The sequence below is a fragment of the Penaeus chinensis genome, chromosome 12 (genome assembly GCF_019202785.1).
Source record: "Penaeus chinensis breed Huanghai No. 1 chromosome 12, ASM1920278v2, whole genome shotgun sequence".
In the NCBI taxonomy this organism is placed as follows: Eukaryota; Metazoa; Arthropoda; class Malacostraca; order Decapoda; family Penaeidae; genus Penaeus; species Penaeus chinensis.
In genome coordinates, this window is record NC_061830.1 from 32158541 (window position 1) to 32165558 (window position 7018).

General features: G+C 30.0%; 1 long non-coding RNA gene across 1 annotated transcript in view; it reads right to left on the reverse strand.

Moving 5' to 3' along the window:
• Positions 1 to 5573: 5573 nt before the first annotated feature.
• LOC125031276 overlaps positions 5574 to 7018 on the reverse strand; it is a 5209-nt gene continuing 3764 nt past the window's right edge. The window contains exon 3 of the long non-coding RNA XR_007115468.1: positions 5574 to 7018. This exon is cut by the window's right edge and continues 56 nt beyond it. This is a non-coding gene — a long non-coding RNA (uncharacterized LOC125031276).

Consider the following 7018-nt stretch of genomic DNA (forward strand, 5'->3'; position numbering starts at 1 on the left):
TTCATGGCTGGAAATGAACTCTCAAGTTTAGCTAATTTTGGGCCGAGATTTGGGACGGAAGGGGTTAACCGCGAGGCTGTTGGGCTTGTGAAACTATTATCCACTTTATAATTATGGTGATTCTATGCTTATTGTAGTAAGAATTGGATTCATTGATTTTCCTTCTTTATTACTTTATTTCGTTGTTGATGCCTTTCTTATTATCACCGTCATTGTCATTACCATTATAAGTATCATTATAATTATCGTTATCATTATTATAATAGTAATGGTAATTTATCACTATTATTATTGTTATTATTATTATTATTGTTGTTGTTGTTATTGTTGTTATTGTTGTTGTTATTGTTGTTGTTATCATTATTGTTATTACTATTATTATCATTATTATTATTATCATTATCATTATCATTATATTATCATTATCATTATTATCATTATCATTATCATCATCCTTATTATCATAATCATTATCATTATTATTATTATCATTATTATTATTATCATTATTATTACCATTATTATTATTATTAGACTTACTACTGTTTTTATTATTATGATTATCATTATCATCATTATCATCACTGTCATCAATAACTATTGTTATTATCATCATTATTATCATTATATTTTTTTCTGTTATTACAGCCGTTGCTATTATGATTGTTCTTATTGTTACCGTTGTTTTATTATAACAATAATAATTATTATTGTTTTTTCATTACTATCATTATTATTATTATTATTATTATTATTATTATTATTATTATTATTATTATTATTATTATTATTATTATTATTATTATTATTATTATTATTATTATTATTATTATTATTATTATTATTATTACAACTACTACTACCATTATCATTATTATCATTATTATCACATTATCATGACTATCATTATTATCCTTTTATTAATATTCTTATTATTATTACTATTATCATTATTATTATTATTATTGTTATTATTACTACTACTGTTATTATCATTATTATTGTTATTATTATTATTAATAGTAGTAGTAGTATTACAATTATCATTATTATCATTATCATTATTATCATTATCATTATTATCATTATTATCATCATCATCATCATCATCATCTTCTTCTTCTTCTATCATCGTCATCATTATCAATATTATCATTATCATTACAAATAACAATAATAATAATAATATCATTATTGTTATTATAATCATTATCCTTATTGTTATCATTGTTATTATTGGTAATATTATTATTATTATTATCATTATCATTGTTATTATCATTGATATTATCATTAATAGTATTTTTATGATTATCATTATCATCACATTATTATTACAACTACTACTACCATTATCATTATTATCATTATTATCACATTATCATGACTATCATTATTATCCTTTTATTAATATTCTTATTATTATTACTATTATCATTATTATTATTATTATTGTTATTATTACTACTACTGTTATTATCATTATTATTGTTATTATTATATTAATAGTAGTAGTAGTATTACAATTATCATTATTATCATTATCATTATTATCATTATTATTATCATCATCATCATCATCATCATCATCATCATCATCATCATCATCATCATCATCATCTTCTTCTTCTTCTATCATCGTCATCATTATCAATATTATCATTATCATAATTATTATCATTATCATTACAAATAACAATAATAATAATAATATCATTATTGTTATTATAATCATTATCCTTATTGTTATCATTGTTATTATTGGTAATATTATTATTATTATTATCATTATCATTGTTATTATCATTGATATTATCATTAATAGTATTTTTATGATTATCATTATCATCACTATGAGAATCATTATCATTATTATCTTGAGCCGCTATGTTATCATTATTGTTGTTGATATTACCATAATTATTAGTAGTATCATCGTTACTACAAATATTATCATCCTTAACGCAATACATTATTTTTGCTCGCTAATTTTAGAGTCTTCGTTGTTGCCTTTTTTGTTATAACTATAACAAGAGTTATGAAAAGAGTTATAACTTTGTGCCAACACTATAATGAATCTTATCATCATAATAGACTTTATCTTTATCAATTTTTCATTATAATATTTGTATTAATTAATCTTATTGAAGATACTGTCATTTTTTTCTTTCATCATTATCCTATTACTAATAGACATATCATTGTTATTATTACTAAAATCATTATTACTTTTGTTGCAGTTATTATTATGTTATTTGGTGTTCTGTTATATGAGTTATTCTTTCTATGAACAAATATATAATTTCTATAGTTATTGAAGTTATCATTATTATCATTATTTATAAAAAAAAACACCATTATTATCACGGTCTTTACTGATCCGTGAATTCTGATTATTTTAATAACTTTGTCAACAATAAAAGCTTTGCAAATAAAACATTTATATATCTCATTACTTCTTATTCAAAACTGATTAAATCAAAAAGTATAATATGATATCTGCATTTCATAACATTGTTTCTATTAATAATTATCCCTAAGTACATAAGATGTTGATATATTGCAATAAATAAATAATACAGTTGGGTACGATAGGGTTAAGATAAACACATATTACTATAAACATTTTAATTTCAAACAGTATGATACACACCATGTACACTAGAATAATAGGCGATTTTCAATGTAACAGCATGAGCCTTTCCTCCCTAATGGATTCATGCAATAAGGGTTCTTTTCAATAGTCTTTCCTTAGCCTAAATAACCTTTATTGCAGGAAAAGTCTAAGGGAATTCACAGCTCATTTCACTACACAGAGGGTACTGACACGGTGACTAGTACAAGTATTTTGTCTTCATATATATTTTTTTGTTTTCATTATTTTCTTACCTTTTAGTTATTCGTTGCCAATTGTAACAACTCACAGGTTCGACATAGTGTCAGAGTTAATCACGTAATCAATTGAATTAGGAATTTTGAAGGAATTTCAAGTATAACATGTTGGGGGGAAATGTGGAACTCTGACAGCATACAAATTGAAATGGAGTATTCTGTCGCAAGTAAATGTGATTGAGAAAATTTGACTCTCAAGCGAACTAAAATATACTGTGCTTGAGATGTCAAATTTTAATCTTGGACACAGCTTTTTTTTTTTTTTTCTCTCAGGTCATTAGACATTCTTTTTAAAAAATAAATGAGTAAATGAACAATTCAAAACTACACTAATGAAAAAAAAAAAATTACATAAATTATAAACTACAGACTCTACTTTCTGTTGCCACATTTACTTGCAATTCACACGGAAAAAAAGGAAGTATCTGACAATAAAAATAATCTTATACTTTTTTTTTTTTTTACCAAGTTACATCATACTAGGCGTTAATATGGAGCCTATCACTCAACAAGTCGGACGCAGCTCGCTATTTTATCTTCACCTTTTTCTTTGCTTATTTACAATGTACGTACAAAACTTTACACACAAGTGTTAATATTTACAAATCTGAATAGTTACACAAAAAAAGACCAATTGTAATACGGTATATATATGTTTTTTTCCCCAAAAAGTGGTATATTTTTCTTTTTTTTAGGAGAGGGGGTCGTATTTTTTTTATTTTTTTATTTTTTTCTAATCTCTTATCTTTCCCTACAGATAACACACATGGCGTGATACAAATTTCCTAACGAGAAAACCTATGCAGGCAGTATAGGAAGAAGTTATCATTAATATATATGTTTTTTGTTTCATTTTATTTGTTTTTTTTTGTTTTTGTTTCGTAATATACCTAAAAACGGTGAGATAAAAGGGGATACCAAATGAATAGCAGGACGTGAGCTAAAATTAATAGCACCATCGTGTCTTATACTAGGAGTTCGTGAAGACTCAATCCATACAGGTTACGTCAGACCTATTGTTTATTTTACTTGGTTGCTTTAAATGCCATTGTCTGTTTAGTTTAACAGTTGGGAGGGGGGGGGGGTGTATAATTGAAATAGTTTCTTTATCTCTCATTTTTGGGGATTTTTTTTCACCAGGATGTATGAGATGTTAAAGAAAAAAAAATGCTGAAGTTCTGAAAACCGAAATTTTGTTGGTCTAACGTATCAACTCTATGAATATATAATAAGCTAGAGAGAGAGAAGGAGGGAGGGAGAGAGGGGGAAGGAGAGAGAGAGAGAGAGAGAGAGAGAGAGAGAGAGAGAGAGAGAGAGAGAGAGAGAGAGAGAGAGAGAGAGAGAGAGATTAAGAGAGAGAAAGATTAAGAGAGATAAAAAAAAAAGAAAGATAGAAATTAAGAGAGAGAGAGAGAAAAAAAAAGAGAGAGAATTAATAGAAACAAAGAAACAAACACACAGACATAGATAACTAGTACACGAGAGACAAATATATTACAGGAAGAGCAACAGAAAACGGGAAAATACTCAAAAGTCTTCCTATGATTGTCTTTCATCTTAGTTAAAAAAAAAAAAAAAAAAAAAAAAAAAAAAAGAAGATAGAGGACTAGAAACGTAAAAAAAAAAAAGTGCAAAATACACAAAGCAGAATATTTATGAGTTTTGGAGACTTAGAAAGACAGTGATTTGTTGCTGTCGTTTTTTTTTTTTTTTTTTTTTTTATTTCGTAACTTTGTCGATATTTCATATTTTGCTGTTGCTTCACTCATAAATTCACTGCATAGGAACTCAAAAACAATGACAGGGCAAAGAGAGAGAGAGAGAGAGAGAGAGAGAGAGAGAGAGAGAGAGAGAGAGAGAGAGAGAGAGAGAGAGAGAGAGAGAGAGAGAGAGAGAGAGATATGCATATAGTACAGAGCGATATAGGAACAGACAAAAAATAATAATAATACATATATACATAAGAAACCCAAAAAAGGGAATTCCACCCATTGAAGAATAAAAACACAGAATCAATAATAATAATAAAAAAAACAATATATATCGCTTAACTTCAGACAAGCAACCATCAAAATACAAGATGAAGAAAAAAAAAAAAAAAAAATTCACGCGCCTTCTAAAATCCTTTCCTTTCCTTCTGAAGGTCTCGACGGTTTTAAATGAAGGACCTTGCCTAGCCCAATGACCTCCCTTGCCCTCCCCTGCCCTCCCCTCCTGTCGCTCCTTCCGCGCGTGACCTTTCTTGACCTCGCCGCGACGTCTAATTTGGTTGGTGGAACTCCCTCACCACAGCGCGTTCGAATCCGTGTATTTCGTCTCCGATTAGTGACGAAGAGGACAGGTAAACTGCTTGGGAAAACGAACTCCACAGAGAAGAAAGAAATATCAGATCCTCCATAACTGTGCGAAGATTCAACCCAGAAGGTTAAAAAATATGAGAAGAGATAAAAAGAAAAGAAAAGAAAAAGAGAGAATTCGAGATAAGAACGAAGACGAAATTTCACGGATCGGAACTGTCGCCGGGACTTCCGCGCGCCCTCAAGCTTCCGCCGCGTGTGATTGGCTGGGCGATGCTTCCTCCTCCTTTGTTTCCGGTGATTGAGTCCGGTGATTGATTGCTCAGAAAATGGGATCCGATTGAGGGGAAACTTCGATTTTTTTTGTGGTCTTTTTTTTCCCCTCCCGAAGCCCTTGGCAATTTCGGCTTGCTAGTTCGTCGTTATAAGGGGGGCGGGGGGTGTCATCGCGCATAACTTCGTTCCAAATGTATGATGGAGGAATTTTGATTTGATTTCTGAAAGAGGAAATTATGTATTTCCTCTTAGTAATGGCCTTATATAAGATTCTTCTTCTCACCTTACCCTGAGACATTTGATCAAGTCAGACCCATGATCTGCATCAATCACCAATCACCAATCACGGTAGCGGAAGCGATTAAAGTTGCCAATCCCACAACGGAAAACGAGGAACCTTCGTTAAGAAAACGGAAACTTAATTTAAAAAAAAGAAAAACTATAAACAAAAAGTCGCTCATTCACCAGCTGGGTTTGGTTTAACCAGCTGGTCAAAAGAAAGCAGAAAATAGAAATTATCTTAGGGAAAAGGAAGAACATAATTAACAAATACTGGCTGTTTAAAGTATGTGTGCTTTTTGGTTTGCGCCGAAGAACATGCTGAACAGTGGGAACACAAGGTGCACATGTATACCGACCAGTTGCAAGGTTCCTGTGACCTTTGACCTTGGCTGTGTATCGCTTGTAGTGGGGTGTTTACAAGCCAAACCAAGTAGGCCTACATGGAAAAAATATGACATGGAAGGGGGGGATTCTGGCACTGTCCAAAATCGCCGATCTTTTCCGTCAAAAAACCTTTTAGCTGTCAGGTGACTAGCGGTTGAACCAAAAAACAAATAAAATATATCTTAAAAAAATGACTAAAATCACATGGGGGTTATTCATTCCAACACGATTTCCAACACTCTTCGTTTCACAAATGAATAGCAGGACGTATTTTCCTTCCTCTTCGAAACCACACTGAGTGCAAAATAAGTGCAACTACGCTCATTGAAAACACTCAAAGTTTCAACCTTATTCTCAGTCTTAGAGTAAAAACAAATGTGCTACATTACATTGCAACATTAAAAAAAAAAAAAAAAAATCCATAAAGAATAGAAATGTCTGTTTTTTTTTGTTTTTTCATTTCTTCCTGTATAGTATTTTTTCTTCCATTTTAGTTTACAAACGAATTCAGGGTCACGCACAGTACATGCTTAGAGAGAAATACAACAGCATGTGAACTGTGACTGAAATCCAGAGCTCGATTTGCTTAATCCAAAGAGATAAAAAAAAAAAAGAGCAAAAAGAGAGAAAAAAAAAACCATTTTTAATCTTCTTTTTCCTCTCTCTCTGGAACGGCGGACCTCGGACATGACACTGGAAAATCCGTTTTGCCTAAAACATCAAAACTGTAAAGTAACAGTCTTTACATAGACGAGCATCATGCACTCAATATAAATATATTTGTGTATGATATATTTCAGTTGTAAACACGGATAGTCTTATAATGTATAATCTTGTAGCAGATGAAATATCTTCTCTTGACGGGAGGACCAACCAAGCGAAAACGA